The sequence below is a fragment of the Pituophis catenifer genome, unplaced genomic scaffold, assembly GCF_029215685.1.
Source record: "Pituophis catenifer annectens isolate HBS135680 unplaced genomic scaffold, rPitCat1.0.hap2 SCAF_1, whole genome shotgun sequence".
Classification (NCBI taxonomy): domain Eukaryota; kingdom Metazoa; phylum Chordata; class Lepidosauria; order Squamata; family Colubridae; genus Pituophis; species Pituophis catenifer.
The window spans coordinates 223,199,445-223,223,573 of record NW_027256881.1 but is presented as its reverse complement, the minus strand read 5'-3'; the positions used below and the strand labels follow the sequence as shown (position 1 = coordinate 223,223,573).

Sequence of the window (24,129 nt, the reverse complement as noted above, 5' to 3'; positions counted from 1 at the left end):
AGAGAATGTAGATAGATTTCTTCTTAAGAAAAATTAGCCTGTTTTATATCTCCTGCTATTCCAGCTTAATTTTATTTATTAATTTATTTAGAAACTTATATGGCCACCTCTTTTGTACATGATAAACCTAGGCAGGTCACAGTATTAAATACCAACAGAATAAACAAAACGGACTCAACTCCAAGGCAACAGCATATATTCCAACCACAAGGTTGCAACATCCAATAAATTCTATATGGATACTTGCATTTACTGGAATAACACACTGGGGTAAACAAAAATACTAAAGGCATTTTCAGTTAAGTATTTTTCAAAATTTATTTTAGTTATGATCCACAGTTAGCTTGTCAGGCAGCCATACCTCAATATAATCTCCTTATCAATAATATGAGAAGCACAGAATCACACTAACTGCAGCAAAAATAACAATTTTAGAAACCCAAATTTCCCATCTAGTTTTTGCAGGAACTACTTTATATCACACAAACCATCTCATTAGAAGAAATCTATACAAGGCTTCATGATGTCACAAACTTCTTCCCCATTGACCTGGCCAGCTGTAGTAGGCATGTAGTAAAGCGGTTTGGTCTAGTGGTTAAAGCACCAGAGTAGAAAGCAGGAGACCATGAGAGCCTGTTGGGTGACCTTGGGCCAGCAGCACTCTCTCTCTCAGTCCAATCACCTCACAGAGTTATTGTTGTCAGGAAAATATGAGGAGGAAATATGTCGGATGTGTTTCCTGATTTGAGTTATTTGTAAAAATAATAAAGGAGGGATACAAATAATAAATAAATAAATAAAAATAATGTTAATGTTAATATGCTTAATAACAATAATCTTTAATAATAATGAATAATAATAAAAATAATTAAAAAATTTAAAAAAACAACTGTTCCAGCCTATTAATGCTTGAAGTATGTGCTCTGGGCATGGTTTATTTCTTATTTATTAATTTATTAGTTCTGTTAATGGAGATTTTCGCTATTATCCTTTGTTCAGCCTCTTTTCTCAGAGGACTAGACAAAACAAGCTTGTTAACTGGGTTTAGGTTTTCCCACAACATGACTCATTGGGTGAAGTTAGCTAAACTTTCTGCATGACTGGATCTGTTAGGATTTAATTTAACCTCCTTTTTCATGTATCCCTAACATATTACTTCTCCCAAGCTAACCCGCTTAAGTGTGACTTGGGAATAGACCCATGAACACTCAGAACTCTCCTGCTTATGCATCCCAAATCACTTGCACACTTCTATAAACATAATAGAACTTCAATTTCAAAAATGCCCATTTCCTAGGCATAGGATGCCACAGCCAAAAACTAGTTTGTGCTTCATTTACAAATAACAAAGCTGGTGTTTCTGAAGCAGACCAGACCAATAAAGAAATTGATATCATTTGCATCAATTTACATCATTTAGATAATTAAATAATAGATTAATTCACATCTATTTAAAATAAATAGGGACAAATTACATTCATTACATAAATTTGTATTTAATAGGCACCTCTCCCAAATAATCCGTTAAGTTTGGATTTTACTACAATTGCAGGTATACTGGATTTTGAAACACACATTCTTTCTGGGATCAGATGACCATTTTTCAGCTACTAGCAAGTTTATTCTTATTTTCTTTATTTTTATCCTGCCTTTATTGTTTATAAGCAAGTTAAAGATGGCAAACACGCCTAATAGTCCTTCCTTCTATTTCCTCACACCAGTAGGCTTTTCATGCCTAAGGTGGGACTAGAACTCAGAGTCTCCTGGTTCCTGAGTAAACACCTTAAGCCCTAGACTAGATCTTTGGGGTTCTTATTCCGAGAGAAGTTTACCACACTGGATTAAATCATGATGAAAACAACAACAGCTGGTATGTTTATATCACCCAGTTTAATTACTAGTAAATAATGCCCTTGAAGATTCTAGACATCCTCTGAACCCAGTCTGTTATATATCTTAGCCATGACTAAAGAAGATACTGATTTCAGAATCCCTTATTATGAAGAAAAGTGTAGTCAAATATTAAAGGTATCCTTCAAGTCAAGGTATGAATTCTTGGTAATTTCACAGTTACATCCAGATAATTTTCTTGATGGCAACACAGAAAACACATGCTATTATCTCTGCGTGGTGGTGTTTTTATTTTCACCCTATCCAGCTAGTGGAATTTTCTTGTGGTCTCTCCTGAAGCACTAGCCAGCTCTGATCCTGTTTAACTTCAGTATCAGCTAAGGCCAAGTAAACACAGTTCCTGAATCTTATCAGAACCTTTGCCTCCGCTGCATCCTACAGCATTGCTGCAAAAGAATGCAATCTTTTACAAAGCGACAAGTAAGCAAAGCAAGTTGGATGAGCTCTTGAGCAACTAAACACTGTTTGATCATTCCCAGGCCATTTAAATTTTATCACATGCCTGAATCAAACAGGTTGCAAAACAGCGACTGATTTGTCAAGGTGGGACCAAAGCCAGTGTTATCACTGGTGTGACAACAATATTAGAGGGAGCAGCAGCTCCATAACCATTTCTCTCTGTTCAGAATAACACCATATGCATTGGCTCATAAATATAATGGCCCTCAAAGCTAACAATAATTAAAAGTAGGAGATTGCACACAGTTGAATAAAAGACCTTTAAAATATAAGGAAAAAAATAGAAATAACTACAGTATAATTACAGCAGGGCCAGATGCATCATGTGTTAGCCACACCCAACCCCTGGTTAGCAAAGGGGGAAAAGTCACGATACGATGTGACGCCGCGTGTTTGACATCCCTGAACTACAGTACTCAAAGTCACATGATGCAGAAAGTGGTAATATCTAGCTATGCTTTTGTTTTTGTGTATTTTACATTTCTTATCTTTTAAAATTGTTTGTATTCCACCCTTATGTTGGTCTGTGACCATAATAAAGATGTGATTGATTTAATATGTAAATCAATCTAAATGTTAAAAAGATGTCAGGGCAACAATAGTTTTAAAGTTCCACAATTAGAACATCACTACAGTTACAACAGTTTATTTAGTGACCATTTGAAGTTACAATGGCACTGAAAAAAGTGACTTATGAACTTTTTCACACATACGACCATTGCAGCATCCCCTTTTCCAACCTTCTGACAAGCGAAGTCAACTGGAAAGCCAGATTCATTTAACAACCAGGTTGCTAACTTAACTGCAGTGATTCACTTAAAAACTGTGGTAAGAAAGGAGGACTACCTGTATAAAAAACGTCCTATCTTTTGCTCTACTAAAATAAGATGCAACAGCCAATCCAACTGTTGCAAGTCAAGAGTCAAGCTAAATGGAAAGGCAGGGATATTTTCTTTTATGCAAAGTTAAAAAAAAATAGCTTGGGCTGCTTTTGTATGGGACTTAAACATCTGGCAGTAGACTTTTTTTAAAGTCAATCTTCCTAAACTTGTTCTCCTCACATTCACCAGGCTTCCACTCCTTTTATCTTCCAGACAGCACAACCATAGGCCAACCTTTTTCAAATCTTTGTGTTTCAGTTTTCAGAATTCTTAGTAATTGCCACACAACTCCGGGAATTCTGGAGCTGAAAGTTCATATATCTGGAAGTTGTTCAATTTGAGGAAGGCTGACACGAATTATAGTGATTCAATCTGGTTCAATGCATCGGGAAGCACCTGGTTGTGAAGACTGCGTTATGAAGTTTCTCTGACCCTTTTTGCATGAAAAAATGAAAAATATCTTTGTAACAATAATATGTAGTGCATCCTTCTAAGCCTTGCATAGTTTCATATTAAAAGGCTCCATGAACTGATGTCTATTTGACCGACACTTTGACTTAGAGGTGTGTTGCTGACTCATTGATAAGCCACACATATATTGATTCCTCTGTGTGTGTGTGTGTGTGTGTGTGTGTGTGTGTGTAACCAGCAGATGTGGTTAATTTGTGCTGTCACCACAAACCCAGCACTTAAGTAATAATTAAGTAAACTATGGCTCAATTAACTGTCAAGAGAAAATCTGAAGCTTGGATAAAATGCATAAAGGGGAAGAGTGAGAAATGGCACCACACACACACACACATTTATTCCCAAAGGTGTTTTGCATTTGTGAGAAGTCTCTGAATTTTTTTTTTGGGGGGGGGGGAACCAAGAGCGTGAGGAAGAATTGTGCGCATGAAGCTGGTGTTCATTAAACATGACTGGGGTGGGGGTGGAGGGTGGAATGACATTTCTTATCAAAAACTTCTGCTTCTGGCATCTGCTGGGTGGGGAAATCCGGCTACTGAGGCTCCACGCTCTGCTGTTTAGCATCACCCCCCCCCCTCCCAGGGCGCTGCACGCACTTCAAACAAGAAGTAACAATCGGAGAAGCCCGTTGAGAAGATTCTCACACTTGAGGCAGGAACTCGGCGGTCCTTTCAGAAGGGGAGGGAAACCTGGTAACCGCAACATAAGTTGCGCTTCGCGAGGGGGAAAAAAAAATCGAGGCGGCGAAAGACTGACCTTCGATCCAGAGATTTCTGACTACAAAGCCACAGGCTCCCAGGAAAAAGTGGGGGGGGGGAGAGAAAAGCGCTTCTTCGGCCACCACAATTTCCCGCGCTTCAGTGATGGGGTTTCAACCCCCCCCCCCGTCCCTTCCTCCACTTACGCCAGTTCTTCCCCGGCTGCCTTATGAAGCGCAAACCACCTTTCCCCAAGGTAATCCACAGGTCGCACTCTTGATCCGTTGCATCACCAAGCCGGTAACCAAGCCAAGCCAACGCGAAAAGGGGCGGGGGCTACGTGAGAATCTGACCGCCTCGCTTGGCCCAAGCCACTTCGGCACCCGTCTTCGTTCTTGCCTGCGTTTTGCAGGCGGCATCCTACTTATTGTCAGTTAGGATTGCGGCAATATATATATATATATATTTTTGAGGGGGGAGTAGCTGTTGTAGAATTCGAGTTGCTTGGAACTTAAAACGCCCGTCCGCAAGCAAACAAAAAAAAGCGATTCTCGGGCGCATTTAAAGTCCCACTCCAAAAAAAAAAAAAAAGGGACGGCAGGCGCCCTCGCAAGACCGCAACCCTGCGTTTTGTTGTTGTTTTTTTTCCCCCTTCATTCCCACGCGGCTCCACGGGACTTACTCTTAAGTAGGTCTGCACCGGATGCCTCTCGAGGATTAAGCAGACCTCGTGAGGAAGAGGCGCGTACTTAACACACGCGCGCGCGCGCGGGGTCGGCAACGTGGAAAGAGCCGCGTGGCTTTTAGGAACCTGCGGGTTTAATCTTTTTTCCAACTCCCGCTGTTTCTTCCCCGAGGCATTGAGGACAAATTAGCCACAGGAGCTAAATCGAGAATAGAAAGCCCAGCGCCTTAAACTGGGAGAAAGGAGGCAGGGAGAAAGAGAGAGAGAGAGAGAGTGGAGGGAGGAGAGACTCACCGCGATCCCTCCGGCGGCTGCTAGGTATAATAAGCGAGTTAGAAACTCCCGCCGGATTTCAAGCTCTCTTTGCTCGCGAAGTTTTCTCAGCGGCGCTTTCCAAAAAAAAAAAAAAACCCCAACAACAACAACCCGGGGTCCCTTGTTAATTCTCACACGCGCACACCCCGGGTTGCCCTTCAGAAAACTCGGGCTAGCCAATACCTGCGAAACCTTATTAGGAAATGTTTGTGGGAGTTTTGAGCCCAGGCGGGAAGCCGGGTTTTCAGCGAGGGCATGTGGGGGAAAGGGGAGGGAAAATAATAATAATAATAAAGCAGGCAGCCGCCTCCGGAGCGGACCGCTTGCAGTTTTGACAACAAACGCCGGTGACCTGCAGCCAGCCAGAGGGAAAGAGTCAGCCTCCTCGAGGCGGGAACGGATGGGCTGGCTGCGCCGAGAGGGGAGGGAGACCCGTGGGATGGCCTGGGGGGTGGGGACGGGGGAAGAGGGGGAAGAAAACAACTACGGTCGCTGCGATAAACAATCCTCCGCAGTTATACAACTGTCGGCGGCAGGGAGGGGGGTCGCTTCAGACGGTGAAGATTCCGGAGTCATGAGGACACAGGTTCCCTGGGCTAACCAGGTTATGTCCCGAAGGTGCTTTTTCTGGAGGCAACTGGACTTTCTTGTTTTTCCTTTGAAGACGTTTGGCTTCTCATCCAAGAAACTACTTCAGCCAGTGGCGGATTAAGGCTCACTGGTGCCCTAAGCACTGACAAATCTTGGTGCCCCCCCCCCTCCTTTGTACATACTGTACAAACGAAGACAAGCTGCTACAAATCTTCATTGGGTTTTTTTTTTCTTTCTCAACTTTGTGGTGCCCCCTTTGGGCCTGGTGCCCTAAGCAGGTGCCTAGTCTGCTTAACACCACTGTTAAACTCTGACAGGATAGTGGGGAATGGAAGGATATACACTGCTCAAAAAAATAAAGGGAACACAAGCAGAAGACATCCGAGAACTGAATGAATGAAATAGCCTTATTAAATACTTTGTTCTTTACATACAGTAGTTTATACACTGCTCAAATAACTAAAGGGAACACAAAACTACTGTATGTAACGAACAAAGTATTTAATAAGGCTATTTCATTCATTCAGATCTCGGATGTCTTCTGTTTGTGTTCCCTTTATTTTTTTTTGAGCAGTGTATATTCCTTGCGGATTGAAATCCTTCCATTCCCCAGTATCCTGTTAGAGCTGAAGAAGCTTCTTGGATGAGAAGTGAAACACCTTCAAAGAAAAAACGAAGTCCAGTTGCCTCCAGAAAAAGCACCTTTGGGACCACCATGACCTGGATGACTGAGAATCTCTACAGACTTTTAACCAGGTTGTGCTTTATTCTCTTAACCCGCTGTTCTCTGCTCATGTAGCAGGTTAAAACTTTGAAACATGGGGTGGGGGGAGCAGGGGCCCACTCTTGAGGTGGCATCATCCCAAATGAGCTATCTTTATTTATTTTTTTCCAGGTGTGACTTCTGGCTGCCCAAATCTTGTCCATTCCTGTTTTGGTGTATCTTTTCACTTGGGTGGGTGGGTGGATAGATTGTGTCTTCACATCAGGACAAACAGGTATTTTTTATTTAGATTTGGAAGGTGGCTATTAGAGTTAAGAAGACAAACACCTGAACAAAATTACCCATTGTGTTGCAAAAGAATACAAGGGCTCAGCAAGTGTCAGCCCTTAGAGGTAGTGCAGACAAGAAACGCCAACCCTGAGTACTAACACTGTCTTCATTGGAAGGTTATAGTAACATAATTTTTCAACTTTGAAAGTACCTCTCCCCTCCCTTACTTTTATTCTCCTGAAAACTCGGGAAGGTCCCTTCTGAAATGCTTTCTCTAAACTCTGCCTCCCCCTCTGACTCGGTTTTTATCAGACTGTTGTCTAGGCTGCAGCTCTTCCTCCTGTCTCTCAAAATCATTCCCACATAAAATTAAAACAACAAGCAACCAAATCCAAATTTGCAGGCAAAGCCACACTTCCAAAGCCTTTTGGAACCTTTATAGGATGGGAATTGTGCATATCTCCATGGAGGGAGGGGAGGAAGGAACAGCATCCAGAGGTCAGACACTTTGATAAAGAAGACATGCTTCTGGGGTCCACTAGACAACATTGTTTAATTGACCCAGGAGCACCTGTATTTTAGTTGCTCTTGCTGAGACCACTGGAGACAGGTGGTCTCCCTCAAATAATTAGGCTGTATGTCACAAGAAGCTCTATAGATGATAACCAGCCCTTTGAATTGCACTCAGAAGCCAACTACTGGTCGCAACCAGTGCAGTTTGCAGAGCAATGATAATGTATAGGCATATTAAGATGTGCCCATTGTTGCCCATCTCACTATTTTACACGAGTTGTAGCTTCTGGGTGGTCTTCAAGGGCAGCTCATGCAGAGTGCATTGCAATAGTCCAATCATGAGATGACTAGAGCATGAGTGATTCTCTAAAGGGCCTCTAGGTTGAGGGAAGGGTGCAACTGGTACTCAAGATAGATCTGTGCAAAGGCGTTCCTGGCAACAGCTGCCACCTTCTCTTCAAGTAGTAATTATGAAACCAGGAGAGAAAACCCCCCCTCAAGTTGTGTACTAGTCTCAGATGGGGAAGCCATCTAAATCCAAAGAAAAAGAAAACACTCTAGAACCAGGAGGATCCAAACAGACACAACCCACTTGACCTAGTCTTCCCTATCCAAACAACCTCTAGACACTGGGCCAGGACATCAACAGCACTTCCTGGATGATCTGAGTCAAGATGAACATCTGGTATCATTGGCATGGTGATAACACTGGACCCTAAACCAACAGATGACTTCACACATGTAGATTCCATGTAGATGTTAAACAGGAGGGGCAAAAGCTTTAAGCTGTGAAGCAATGGACAGAACTTTCTCCCACACTCCCATCAACATTAATTGGATCTGACCATAGAGAAAGGACAAGAGTCACCACAATACAGTGCCTCCCAGTCCCAAACCCTGTGGTTGGTCCAGAAGGTTGACAATATCAGAAGCCAATGAGAGATGAAGTAGCACAAGAATGGACGCACTATCCCCCATCCCGACTTGGCAAAAGCCACCAACAAAGGTTATGATGTTAAAGAAAGCTATTTATTTCATTTCTGGAGTGAAGATTGTGGGTTTATTTCTATATTTCAGAATAAAATTGGATAGGAAAAGTAAGGTGTCACCATGTGTTTCTTAACATTCCATCCAAAGCATCTTCCCACAAAACAGTTGGAAGTGCAGGCTATCTCTATATTTTCCTTCAAATTGCAAGGGAATGATATCAGTAGACAATACAGCTGAGGCCAAATACTGAAAACCTTAAACACAGAAATTGTAGCATGTACTGTTGGAATCTTCTGACTAGTAGTATAACTTTCTTTTGGTAGAGTTTACATATTAGACATCTTTAATGTAAGCTCATGCAAACAGTCAATTCAGGAAAGGGTAATCTATCCTTTAATAAAGTAGTGTTTATGTTCTCATGGTTTACCCATGGCTATTTTAAACATAAACTATTATCTTGGCTTGTGCAACACATTCTGAACCATAAACTAACCACAGGGGCTTGATTTCCACAGCATGGTAGGCTAAAATATGATTGGTTGTTTGATTTGTATCCTCTATGAATTGAGAAAATGAAAGTTCTTGTTTGTTACAGATAGCTGCACGTAAAGGCCTTGATACCTCTATACAATCTGAGCCCCACAGAGAGAATCTTGAATCTCTCTTAGACCTGTTTCAAAAGGCTGATGTGAAGATTACAAACCTTTGAAGTGACTGAGCCCTCAGGAAAGAAAAGACAAATACATTTGTTATAAAAAATACATTTGAGTTTTAAAATGCATGTGTTGTGTCTCCTGTCTGCTTTCTTTCCTCTATTGACAACTGCAAAAATAATGTGGAGTATTCTTTGTAACATCAGTCTTTCTATTGCCCTTCAAGAGGATGTGCAAAAATTCCCTGGTTGTGTTACCAAAACACTTTAAGTCATCTATTAGTCACATTTTAAGTCTAATATGTTGTTAGGTTGGAAGGCTTTCTTAGCGTGGGTTTTAAATCTAAACAAAATACTACATGCTCTTTTTTGGTTTTCCTTGTAAAAAAAATGGTGGTGAATCTTCCTGTTCTTTCATTGTAATCTGATGCTGAAATTCAGTGATGCAATATCAAGGAACCTTACGAAAGTTTGATCTCGTCCTTTTTAGAAAATATCTATCATACTTATCTTTTAACTGGATGGGAGGCAATAAGAAATTTTTACTTGGATTTTTTTTTTAAATCCCAATAAGGCAATAGTAAACCAATTTCATATTCTTGTCAAGAATGTAATACTGTCTTTTTCCCCCCTTTTAAAGCAGTGAGATATTTATATCAAATAGGTGTCCCAAAAGTTCGAAGGGCATTAACCTTACTGTGTTGCAACGCATTTCCCACGACAGTTTTGAAAGACTGACACAAAAAAACCCATATAAATTGAGACTGTGCCCCAGAGGACAAGGGGCCATTCAAATTAAAGCTCACATCCTGCTATACCGCATCTTCTATATTCTATAAGGACTCACGGACTCAATTTGTAACACCTAATAAAATATATGGGGAATACTGATCTCTTCTACATCCAGCTACTGTTATCGGATCAGTAAAAAGTAGTTTCTCTGATTGTGGCCAGATTCTGTTATGGTCAGGGGTGAAATCCAGTAGGTTCTGACAGGTTCTGGAGAACCAGTAATGGAAATTTTGAGTAGTTCGGAGAACTGGCAAATACCACCTCTGGCTGGCCCAGAGTGGGGTGGGAATGGAGATTTTGCAATATCCTTCCCCCAGGAGTGGGGAGGGAATGGGAATTTTGCAGTATTCTTCCCCTGGAGTGGGGTGGGAATGGAGATTTTGCAATATCCTTCCCCCAGGAGTGGGGAGGGAATGGGGATTTTGCAGTATCCTTCCCCTGGAGTGGGGTGGGAATGGAGATTTTGCAATATCCTTCCCCCAGGAGTGGGGAGGGAATGAAGATTTTGCAGTATTCTTCCCCTGGAGTGGGGTGGGAATGGAGATTTTGCAATATCCTTCCCCCAGGAGTGGGGTGGGAATGGAGATTTTGCAGTATCCTTCCCCCAGGAGTGGGGAGGGAATGGGGATTTTGCAGTATTCTTCCCCTGGAGTGGGGTGGGAATGGAGATTTTGCAATATCCTTCCTCCAGGAGTGGGGAGGGAATGGGGATTTTGCAGTATCCTTCCCCTGGAGTGGGGTGGGAATGGAGAGTTTGCAGTATCCTTCCCCTGCCACGCCCACCAAACAATGCCCACCAAGCCACACCCACAGAACCGGTAGTAAAAAAATTTGGATTTCACCACTGGTTATGGTGTATGCAAAATTAGACTCTAACTGCCCAATGATAATCCATCACCAATTGTAATATATTGTCTGCCTTTTTTTGTTTTTTGCACAGTCATCTGACTATGTAATTTCTTCACCATCACAAAAAAGGTCATAAAATCAGATGTAGTCACATGATGATCTGCTTAACGACTGGCATATGTTACAGCTGTAATTTCAAGCTCAATTATGGTTGTAAATTGGGGACTACCTGTATGCCAATGTCACATATTTGATGCAGATCAACCTAAATTGTAGAAATAATTCCAAATTATGGTAGGGGTACCAGATGATGTCTTTAATGACATTTGGGCTCCAACTGGCACCCATCCCTCCTCTGGATACCACAATTCTTTATTTTCCTGGTTTGTTACTGTTCATGCAAAGCCCAGCAGTCATATATTAACATTTTATTCCAATATTGTGATATATTTACTGGTGCTGTATACGCCACTCAGGTCTCTTGGAACTGTATCTCCTTCCATATTCTATTTCTTTTCCAAAATACATATATGTTAGCTTTCTTGAGGATTGGCAGACTGCCGTTTCCTTATGTTTACCAAAGTGATATCATTCCACTGTAGGGACATTTAACTCTTACTAATTTTCCAGTTTATGGATTTATTTTTTCTTCATTACTTAACCTCACTTCTAGCCAAGTGTAAGCGACAAATATTGGAATAATATGAGAAATAACATGAGCAACTCTGATGCACCAGAAAACACTGCCAAATCAAGCAAACACCACCTGCATTTTACTTCCCAAAGGCTTCATTTTAAAGTTGAAGAATCTTTATTCATCTTCTCCTTTGATCTTAGACAAAGAAAAATGCAGGTTCTTGTCCTTCTTCTCTCTCTCCCTTCCTTCCTATCTTCCTTCCTATCTCCCTCCCTCTCTCAGGTGATGCTATACACAGGATTGAGTGTTTTTCCAGTGAGACCGGTCTATCAGGGCAACCTGGTCTATCCATATATGGGACGGAGCATACTGCTTCCGCTTTCGCCTTTCAGCCCCAATCCAGGAGCCTTCGCAGGCAGTGACTTCCATGACAAACTATTTTTGTGTTAAATTTAAATTTACCGACAAATAAATAAAGGGAGACTAGTATAGCTATTTCAAGCTGTTTAGCTCTCATCAGCTAGCCATACCTTTCTGGGATTCGAACCTGGGCAGTTAGATGTTAATTTACATCTGCCTAACATTCAAGCGGCCCGGGTTCGAATCCCAGAAGGGTATGGCTAGCTGATGAGATCTAAACAGCTTGAAATAGCTATACTAGTCTCCCTTTATTTCTTTGTCGGTAAATTTAAATTTATTCACAGGATTGTACTTTATAACAGGGTTGTATTGTGAATAGCACCACAATTTTCACTATATTTTTAAGTCTGCATTCTTCTACAGAAAAGCTTCACTGTTGAGAGAACTAAATTTTTGGATTCATTAGATCTACTGGGGAGAAAAAAATAAACTGGGATCTGTTGTGAGCTGCTTTCCTGCATGGTTTTGGAGATGCATGGGCAATTAACAGACTATTTTTTTAAAAAAAGTAATTTCTACTCAGTGATAAATGATAGACACAAATGATAACAATACCTAAAAGCTTTTCAATTTCACTGATATTTCCTGCAATTAAAGCATTAAACAGTAATGTGCTAGATCATTCAGTAAATGCAGCAGATACTGTGTTCATTAATGGGTTCATATAAAGCAGAAAATATAATCAAAAGCAACAATGCAAATGCCCAGGAAAAGGAGGGATTCCTAGTGGAAGACAAGAGTTGTTAATGGTGCCTTAATATAATGGTGAATCATGGCTTTGTATTATGTCTGAAAAGCCTAGTGTGTCAGAAAGAAATCAGTCCACGTACCTTGAAAAAGTAGCAAATTGCATTACAGATAAGTATGATGCATGACCTTGTATAATTTTCTGTCTGTGTCAGACTTAAAAGCAATTTGCAACTGATTTGGGAAAAGGACGAAATCAGCTTGCCCCATTTTGGCAGTCCTTGTATGAAAATGTGCGGGCTCTTTGGGAAAGAAAAATATCTTTCACTCAAGCTGGGATACCCACTCTATAGAATTCCCTTTTCAGCCTCTTAAACATTACGAAGAGGCCTCTCTGTGACTTCAAGTGTTTTGTTCCACAGCCAAAGTCTGCATCTCATTCTGACTGGGTTCATCCGATTCTTCTCTTCTTTTGAAAAACAACATGCAGAACTCTGCAGCCAATAGGATTACGGTATATCACTTTATCACTTTTTTTTTTGAAACAAGCATACATATAGTCCCTGCATGTACACTCATCACAGTGCTATTCCATTTTAGAATAGGTACAGAAATGAAACCAATAAATAGAATGCCAAAGAATTTAAAGGCAAGAAATTAGAAAAGAAATGGAAATACATATCTTAATATGTTGAAGTTTATACCAAAATCATTTGCTATACATCTCCATACATTCTTGCAAACCACTCTTACGCCTTTAACATCTGTGCACTGAACTTATACATGGCCTTTTGTTCTTTAAACTTCTCACTTCTCTCTTTCTGAAGATTTAAATCAACTGTGTTCACTCAAATGTTCTGGGTTTTTTCTTTCTCTCAATTCACTCACTCTTTCTTTGTAGATGCCTTGTGATTTGATCCTCATTCAGTTTTGTATTTCTTTTATACTGATCAGTAACTTTTGTATTCAGTCGTACTTATCCTATTCCTTGTTCGGTGTTGACTAAGTTTTCCATTCATTCCCACACAATTTACTTACTTCCGTCATAAAGTGCTCTTATTACATTGAGCAACCAAACATCAACTCCAAATGTTTGCAAAACATGGCTTTAGTGAAGCCTGTTTATTCTAGCTTTCTTTCCCTTCCTTCCTTCTTTCCCTTCCTTCCTTGTTCTGCATTTAATCTCCCTTTAGGTACAACTTAGATACAAATGTCCTTTAGGTACAACTAAAGGAAAAGCCAGGGAAAAATAAAGCCAACAAAAAGTAGAAATTATAAATATTGTAAACATGAGCATCAACCTTTCAGTACTACTTTCAGCAAAAAGTTTGTAAAGGGTTCCTGAGCTTTACAAACCAACTTTATATTCTTTCCTTTTACTTCTAACAATCCTGATCTTTAATTCACTCAGAAATTGTGATAGGTTTGCTTCTCTCTTCAGTTTTTCTTTTTTCCATTCCAATGGCTCCTTCGAGGATTCTTATTCTTCTCCAGTTTATATTATTTAGCAGAAAAAAAGCAGGAGAAATTGCTATACAGTATATTGCCTACTTTTTTGTAACACACTTGTTGGGAAGTTAAAGAACTCATACATTCCTCTTTGCAAGCCTTTAACAGAGGCTTGGGGTGTACTTGTCATTTAGACCCAGAACAGATATCAGCTGATTCATGAATTATATGCCATCAAGTTCTTGTGAAGTCTTAGTGACTGTGTAGATAATTTTTCTCTGTGATGATCTATGCTTAATCTGCTCTTTCAGTCTTCTAACAAGAGCAGGAAAGATCAGAATCCAGTCTTCAGCATCCAGTTTTCCAACCCACAAAAATGACTCCTTTCAGGTCATTTTGGAAATGGCCAACTGGAAATCTGAATGAAAAGTTGAACGTGATAGAATGTACTGTCATTAACTGAACTTTTCAGCCGAGCAATTTATGAGAATGCCTCCACTGTTATACTTATCTCTTATCATGTGATCAATTTTCTCCCAAAGGAAAAGGGCAAAATTAAATGCCCCTTTTCAAATCAATGTTTAATTTCTAGTGTTGCTGGACCTTAACTCTCTTTTTTCCTTGGCCAGAGCTTGTGGATATTTTTTTTTCCCAGGTGGAGAACTCCTAGCATTACAGCCAGGGATCACAGTGCAGCTATTCTTTGTCTCTTTAATTGATTTTCTTTGAAAAGAGACAGGAAGGGAACAAATGGAGGGCAAAGTAGGCTGAGCTCCTTGTAACATTCTTTGAATAAGAGGGGCATTATGCAATAATAGCCTCATTTGGAAAATCCATTGTCTGATGCAAGATTGAGAGAGAGGGAGAATGCAAAAGTTCCAATTTTGGCACACACAAAAAATACTCTTTAGAACCTCAGGCCCAAAGAATGTTGGGGGCTGAAGGACCTGTCCCTTGCCAGGACTATCTATAACTTGTCAGCCACAAAAATTTGCATTTCAACACTTTTGCATATGGGTTGAGCTCCAATCGTGACAATGATAATAATAGTAGCTTTGTACATTTGTTCCTTCCAAGAGCATGGCTGCCAGGTTTTGAACATAGCTATTATTGCTTTGGTTCACATACCTAAAAAGTTAGAGCCATGGATTGGGACACAGTGATAAAATGCTGGGAGCTAGTCCATAACTTGAAAGCAGAGGAAAACAGATTGCTACTGTTGGCACAAGAGAGCCAGTAATTTTTCCATGCAGGTGTTAATGCTACTTTTTTAAAAATAAGTTTGATCTATACAGGTTGATCTATAGTTTATTGAGGATGTAAAACTACTAAATAGAGAACCTTTTGGATCTGCTTTTAAGAGAGAGAAAAAACCCACCAATCCTTTCTACAGCTTGAGTTCAATTGGAATTTAACCTTTAAAAATGTTTAAATTGAACCAGGATTATTCTTCTCAGGATTACACCATTTCATATAGGAGCCAGTAAAACATTATCTTTCATCAGCCACTACTACTCAGTTTATACTTAAGACAAAGCAATAGAAAATATGGGACTTGTGGCTTTAATAATCTTTAGTTGCATCCACTGCTGCCAGGAAGCAAAGGGAGCTGAGACATCTGTAGGTTTCAGATAGTTGGGGAAAAGTTTTCTTGCAATATAATTCAGAATTGGTCAATGGAATATCAGATGGGGCAGCTGCCTCAGTCATTTTTAAAGCTATACACAAATAAGCATCACTAAATTCAGTAGAATTGTGACCAATCTGTTTAAAACAGTGTTTTTCAAATTTGGCAACTTTGGAATGTGTTGTGCTCAGGCTGGCTGAGAAATTTTGGAAGTTGAAGTCCACACATCTTAAAGTTGCCAAATTTGAAGAAGATGTGGTCTAAAAAGCCTCTTTTCCAATCCATATTTATGTTCTCAGAACTAAGTGACAAATTTAACAAGAAACATCCTTTTCAGATGACATATTAAATAAGGGGATATTAAATAAGGGAGGTAAGCCCTTTGGGAGGCTTCACATACTGAATTTGGACAAACAAAACTCACCTTACTCCGTTGACCAAATTCTGAAAATATCAGCCCTATAACCCATTCCCTTTCTAGCTTGAATTGAATCCTGCTTTTTGCTAGTTTGCTTATATTTCATTTGGAATATAGAAAAAACCAGTAGCTCTGCAACCAGTTGTCCAAAAAGGAAAGAGTAACAATCTTAATACCCAGATCAGCATAAATTTTGTGGGTTATTGTTTATGAGTCTGGAGAGTTACTAGGTTTTTTTAGACTTTTCATTTTTTAAAAAAAAACATCTCAGTGAAGCAAAGAAAGATCTAAAGTGCTGCAAAAACATTTTAAAAGCAGATGGTTTTCTTAATTTAAAACTTGTTTGTGGTAGTTAATAGGAATTATAGTTTGTAGTAATGCCACTGTGGCTTCTGGAAGAAACCATGGTTTAAAATGGCTTTGTTCAGCTTTCAGAGATTGAGGAAAAAATGAAAAGATAAAGGCCTCTGATAGCAAAATGTTTCCCACTTCAGGACAATGAAATCAGAACTTGGAAAAGTGTATTTGATAAAAGTGAAATAGTCTCCATAGAGCCAAAGCACAGTTAACAGAGTCCTTAAGACCCACAGAAACCTGAATATTATACTTAGCATTTTGTATTAATACAAAATGCTAAACCCCTTCTAGGCTCTCTTTAATACATATAAAAATAAAGTGTCAATTAATATTACAGTCTGAGCCACCTGTTACTATGTATTCAAGCTTAAAGGAGAATTTAACTAAGTCTCCTCTTTGGTGTGATCCCTGCCTTACTTATTTCAAGCCTTACCACCTGGAGGTTTTGCCCTTTTAGCTTTTACTTGGCTATTGATTTTGTACAAGTTCTTATTTTGACATTACCACTTCTGGGCAAAAAGGTCACTTAACAGTTGAGTTTGCACAACTTATTTATGTATGGTTAACTAAACCGCACTTAGTAAAATAACACAATTCCCTATGTATGACATACTGATCCATAAACTTGCTCCAAAGGATAAGTTAATCACACAATTGGGGGATATAATTTAAATGCCATTGGGTCCAGCCTCCTGTTCAATGCAGGAAACATGTCTGTGAATCATTAGAGCCTCTTTTTCCCAATTTTTAAAATATGGGCAACATTTACTCACCATCATTTGTAGGTACCCATTCTCCAAGATTTCTCAAAGGTTCAGAAAAGTTCAATTAAATTTATTTATTTTATTTTATTTATTATTGAATTTCTATACCGCCCTACTCCCAAAGGACTAAGGGCGGTGCACAGCCATGAAATAAAACACATAGATATACAAAATTTAAAATCGAATAAAATGAATTAAATAAATTTGGCTGAATTAATACCCATAATTTAAAATACCCATATTTTAAAATCCATTAAAAATTTAGAATTTACACTTAAAAGGGAGAAGATTTAGGCGAGGCCAGCTTGATGAAATAAAAGCGTCTTCAACTCGCGGCGGAAGGTGCGCAGATCCGGAATCCTCCGTATCTCTGGGGGGAGCTCATTCCAGATCGTCGGTGCCCCCACAGAGAAGGCTCTCCCCCTAGGGGCCGACAGCCAACATTGTTTGGCCGACGGCACCTGGAGGAGCCCCTCTCTGTGGGAGCGTACTGGTCGGTGGGAGGCTGTTGATGGTAGTAGGCGGTCCCGTAAGTAACCAGGTCCCAAGCCATGGAGCGCTTTAAAGGTGGTAACCAGAGCCAGTGCAGCTCGCGCAGGAGAGGTGTTACATGGGAGCTCCATGTTGCTCCCATAACCACCCGCGGGGCCGCACTCTGCGCCAGTTGGAGCCTCCGGGTGCACCTCAAGGGGAGCCCCATGTAGAGAGCATTACAATAGTCCAGACGAGAGATGACGAGGGCATGAGTGACTGTGCGTAACGAGTCCCGATCTAGAAAGGGACGCAACTGGTGAATCAGGCGAACCTGATGAAAAATCCTCCGTCAAGTGCTCTTCTAAAGACAGCCGTGAGTCCAGGAGGACGCCCAAGTTACGAGCCCTTTCCGTGGGGGCCAATGATTCGCCCCGAATAGCCAGCGATGGCGCCAGCTGACTATATTGGGACATCGGAAACCACAGCCACTCGGTCTTGGATGGGTTGAGCCTGAGCCCGTTTCTCCCCATCCAGATCCGTACGGCCTCCAGGCACTGGGACATCACTTCAAGGGCATCGTTGGGGTGGTCCGGGGTGGAGATGTACAGCTGGGTGTCATCAGCGTACAGATGGTACTTCACCCCGAAACCACGGATGATCTCGCCCAGCGGCTTTACATAAATGTTGAACAGAAGGGGCGAGAGAACCGATCCCTGCGGCACCCCACATATAAGGGGCCTCGGGGTCGATCTCTGCCCCCCTGTCAACACAGACTGAGACTGGTCAGAGAGAAAGGAGGCGAACCACCGTAAAACGGTGCCTCCCACCCCCAACCCTTCCAGCCGGTGCAGCATGATACCATGGTCGATGGTATCAAAAGCCGCTGAGAGGTCTAACAGGACCAGGACAGAGGAACAACCCCTGCCCCGAGCCCTCCAGAGATCATCAACCAACGCGACCAATGCCGTTTCCGTGCTGTACCCAGGCCTGAAGCCCGACTGGAACGGATCTAGATACGACGCTTCATCCAGGTACTGGGGTAGCTGTCGCGCAACCACACTCTCAACAACTTTCGCAACGAAGCAAAGGTTGGAGACTGGACGATAATTAGCCAATACTGCCGGGTCCAGGGAAGGCTTCTTGAGGAGAGGCCTTACCACCGCCTCTTTCAAGGCGGCGGGAAAGACACCCTCACCCAACGAAGCATTTATAATCCCCTGGAGCCAGCCTCGCGTCACCTCCCGGGAAGCCAGCACTAGCCAGGAGGGACACGGGTCCAACAAACATGTGGTCGCGTTCAATCTACCCAGAATCCTGTCCACGTCATCTGGGGTCACAGGATCAAACTCATCCCAGATAACAGTCTCAAGACCTGTCTCCGTCACCCTCGCTGGATCTATCCCGTCAGAGTCCAGACCTGCCCAAATCTGAGTGATTTTGTCATACAGATACTGAACAAAATCCTCGGCTCTTCCCTCCAAGGGGTCCTCCTGCGCTTCCTGGTGGAGCAGGGAGCGGGTCACCCTAAACAGGGTGGCCGGGCGATTATCTGATGACGCAATAAGAGCAGTAAAATTAGTACATTTTGCTGCTTTTATCGCCACTAGGTAACTCCTAATATGAGATCTTACCAGTGTTCGGTCAGATTCGGAAAGACTAGCCCTCCAACAGCTCTCTAGGCGTCTTTTCGGGCGCTTCATCTCCCTCAGCTCCTCAGTGAACCAAGGAGCCAGGCGAGATCGGCGCCGGGTCAGAGGCCGCAAAGGCACGACTCGATCCAGGGCTCCAGCAGCCACCCTATCCCAGGCGGCCACTAGGTCCCCAGATGAGGCGTGAGCCAGAACCTCCGGGATTGGCCCAAGCTCCATCTGGAACCTATCAGGTTCCATCAGGCGCCTGGGGCGGTACCATCATACCGGTTCCGCCTCCCTGCGGCGGGGTGCTGCGGTTCGAAGGTCAAGGCGAAGGAGCGAGTGATCTGACCATGACAAGGGCTCGATGACTATATCCCCTATCTCGAGATCACTCAACCACTGTCCAGAGACAAAAACCAAGTCCAGTGTGTTTCCCCCAGTGTGCATAGGGCCATGAATTAGTTGGGTCAGGTCCATGGCCGTCATGGAAGCCATGAACTCCCGAGCCACCTCAGACGCCTCACCCACGGATGGCAGGTTGAAATCCCCCATGACCATAAGTCTGGGGGTATCAACCGCCACCGCGGCAATAACGTTGAGTAGCTCGGGCAGGGCTGCCGCCACGTGGCAGGGAGCCAGGTACGTGATCAGCAAACCCATCTGAACCCCGTGGCCCCACTTCACAAGGAGGGACTCACAACCAGCTGTCTGAGGTACAGTGGTCTCCCTCGGCCTAAGGCCTTCTCTAATAATAACCACTACTCCCCCGCCCCTCCCCTGTGACCTTGGCTGATGGAATGCGTGGAAACCTGGTGGGCACATTTCTACCAGAGGGACCCCTCCCTCTGGGCCCAACCAGGTCTCCGTAATACCCGCCAGGTCCGCTCCCCCCTCGTAAACAAGATCACAGATGAGGGGGGCTTTATTTACTACAGACCTGGCGTTGCACAACATCAGACGAAGGCCCGGGCCCTGAAGGTCTGTACTACCTGGAGAACAGGTGGAGCCTTGGGGGCTGGAGCACTCTACCGCTTGAAGACAGCGGGTGCGTGCTCCCTTAACATGATATGGCCCCCTGCTCCCGCCATATCTACCCCTCCCACACACAGTACCGATGGTGAAAGCATAGTCTGGACCAGCTCGACCCCCTCCGGATCCCCCACCACCCCCGCCGAACGTCCTGGCCAAGCCCGACTCTCCCCTCCCAGAACCCCTTAAAAGTTTAAACAAGGACAATTTTAAAAAACCCCGCAGCCCCCTCTTTGCGGCATGCCACCTCTCGGGACTCCAGAGCCCGTCATCGAGGTAGGCCCTCAATAGAATGGAGGATAATCAGCTTTCTTTTCAGTTAGCTTTAAAGCTACAGCTCATGTGGTTTTACAGCTTGAAACTCATTCAGAATAAACTTTCATTATCATGTTTTAAATCAGGGGTGTCACATGACATATCATAACTTTTTTCCCCTTCGCTAACCCCGGGGGTAGGCATGGCCAGTGGATAATGCATCTGGCCTGTGGGCTGTGAGTTTGACACCCCTGTTTTAAATGGATAGAATTGAAACTCTATGCATTTATCCTGCTCTTCACAATTTCTTGTAGAACATATATATATATTTGTTGGAGAGGACTACAATAAAATGGTAGTATACTGTAGCTCTGCCTTTTCTTTCTGATTTGGATTTTGCCATCTTCACTGAGTAGCGGGTATATAGGTAGTCCTTGGTGTACAACCACAATTTAGCCCAAAATTTCTGTTGCTAAGTGAGACATTGAGTTTTTTCCCATTTTACAACTTTTCTTGCCACAGTTAAGTGAATCACTGTAGCTATTAAATTAATAATGTGGTTGTTAAATGAATTGGCTTCCCCATTGACTTTGCTTCTCAGGTCGCCAAAAGGGATCACATGACCTTGGAACACAACAACACAACAGATATAAGTCAGTTGCCAAATGTCTCAATTTTGATCACATGACCAGGGGATGCTGCAATAGTCATAAGTGTGAAAAATGGTCATAAGTCACTTTTTCAGTGCTGTTGTCACTTTGAATGGTCACTAAATGAACTGTTGTAAGACAAGGATTACCTGTACTGATTATTGTCTGTTTTTTTTATTCTGAACATATTTGAAGAAGGTCATTTAGTCAAAGCCAACCATTGAATCCAGAGCTTCTGTAGAATGACAAAACTTGTGTTGTGACCTCACCCAAGCAATAGCCCTCATGTATTTGTGTGTAATGGTGCAACACACAAAGGACCTATGCCTACACACATTTCATCATTTGCCCACTTGTTCTACTTTTGTTCTTCACCAACCTCAGCTCATTCTGAACATTGGTTTTCTGTGCTTCCTCTACAGGTTCCAGATAATTTATCTGTATTCTTCCTTAGTGACTATCCTTCCTCTTCATTCAAATTGCCTCTTCTGTTGTCTCATATTCCTTTTCTTTCTGGAATTGTTTGTGATAGTGCTTTTAATGTTTGCTTTTTTTAAGGAGGCCCCCACTCATCTTATTTTCCCATCAGATTTCCTGCCATGAAATCAACTTATAATTGTTCTGACTTCATTAAAAGCTACTTTTTGAAGTTCAAGATAATGCATACAACCACTTCCCCTTAATGCTCTTGGTAGTCTACTTCTTCAATTAAGTTTTCCCTGCTAATTGTTACAAAACAACCTTTCTCAACTGGAATTCCAGGAAATTTAGGGTTCCATGAGGGTCAGGTTTGAAAAAAATATCAACATAGTGTACAAATAGCTCATGTTGTAAGATGTAAATATAATAGCTTTTATTCAAGAGTTCCTGAAATACTATTTCCTCCAGAGTTAAAAGCAAAGTTGAAAAACTTTCTGTTATAGTTTTTCTGTTATATCATCAGAAATAGTTAATTCTTTTAGGCCTTCATCCCCTGAAGGAGGAAGTTGTCTCCAAGACAAACATAGAATTTTCAGTAAAGACCATGCTTCTTTATTCCCAGCAGTAATTTGAGTCCTTAGTATCATAATCACTAATATTATAAACTTTTTGAAAGGGTTTGCAATTTGCTTTTGGAAACCACCTTCTGATTCTTCACTTTGATTGGCTGGGGAACAGGAACTATCACCAACAATGGTGATTAATTAATTCATCCACTTAACCCAGATGCTTCCTGCAATATCTGAAAGTTTATTCATTGAGTTTTAGCAGCTGTTAGCAGTATAGCTGTTTACTATACTGTGTAACTTGTTCTACTACTTCTGTTCATTTTAAACAATTATATTCTTTCACTTTTACGTCCCAAACATAGGAATCTTTCACTAGGTTTCTGTTATATTGATTACTTTTATGTTTGCCTTCCTGTACTAAGAATTCCAGCTCTCTTGTTTAATTTCTGAAATATAAACATTAGCATGTGGGGAACAAAAATCTTGATGAGTCAATAAACTTTGTAACTTTTTTTTCCTACTGAGTGGATTAATTGTCTCCATTACTGCAACATTCCTATTACCTACCACAATACCTGAGCTTTATCTTAACTTTTCAGTTAAGGATTTTCATCTTAGTTAAAGTTTCATTTGAAAGATCTCCTGATAAAACTCTCCATATTTCAGCTGAGCCATTTTTCACCCGCCTTCATGAGGTGTTTATTCTGGGCCATAATTCAGACAATGAATCCAAAATCCAAATCCTGCCAACATGATTTATATAACCAATCATCCCTCTTCTTCTTTCTCTTGTCTTCCCTTATAAATGAAGATCATCCTTCAAGTTTCTTGAGCTTCCTTCTTGGCTCTGCAAAATTTATGGTGATCCACAGTTCGGGTTTGCAATATTTTTGTCCTTCTGTGGATTAGCATTAAGGAACAAATATGTATGGACTTGATCATCTTTGGCTGTCAAATCCTGATTCATGCCCCAGGCAGGCAGCACGCTTCATAAGTACATAGATGAGCCTGATCAGCACTCATCATATCAATTCTTATATAATATTCACATATAGCAGTGAGTTACTACCTTTTGGCTGTCTACTTTTGGTTGTTTACTTGCAGGGCACAACCAGTAGTGGGTTGCCCCTGGTTCGGACTGGTTCGCAAGAACCGGTAGTAAAACCAGCGGGAGGCTCCACCCATTGACCCAGACATCATCATAAGTGATCTGTGCATGTGCAGAAGTTTCTGTGCATGTGCAGAAGAGCGTGTGGGTGCGATGCGAACTGGTAGTAAAGGTAAGTAGAACTCACCCCTGGGCACAGCTGTTTCTCCTGAGTTCTATAGGAATCAATTGTCTTCTGTCCTATATTGTATCTTTTTGTTCCACTCAAGGCCCAGAGCCAACCTCTTCTGCAGAACACACCGAACCACAAATTAGCCAACTACATTTTAATTTAGAACATCCTGCAAACCCATCTACTGATTCCAGGCAAGAGCTCATGGTGCATGCATCGATCTGCTCTTCCTGGTTGACTGTTCAGCTTCGGCTGCCTAAAATGCTTATATTTCACTTTGCATAAGAGTAAGAACACTAGATAGGAAGAAAACCAATTGTACATGCATGTATATAATATATACATATACCCTAAATAAACACACACACATACACACACACATAAGATGCTATGGTAAAATAGCACACTGCTTCTGAAATAACTTGCTCTATATGAAAGTTATTTCAGAAGCAGTTGGCTACAATAACCTAACAGCCTGATTATGGTTTTAGTGAGGCTGCTGAAAGAAAAAATGGTTTGAGAACATTAGTAAATGTATTCCTTTTTAAGGTGATGTCACAAGCTGTAAATGGAGGTTTTGGTTTAAATTGGGGACAGCTGTAACAACTGCAAACATTTATTAGCACAGGGCTATTGATCCTCACCACTAGTCTCAAGCATT

The 24,129-nt window shown here is 41.6% G+C and overlaps 1 protein-coding gene across 1 annotated transcript in view; it reads right to left on the bottom strand.

Annotated features, from left to right (window-relative positions):
- The window catches only part of MYLK (myosin light chain kinase), a 194,398-nt gene extending 189,896 nt beyond the window's left edge, over nt 1–4,502 (bottom strand). The window contains exon 1 of the mRNA XM_070950178.1: nt 4,476–4,502. The gene's annotated coding sequence lies outside the window, so the exon portion shown is untranslated. The remainder of the gene's footprint in view (nt 1–4,475) is intronic.
- Between the last annotated feature and the right edge of the window lie 19,627 nt (nt 4,503–24,129).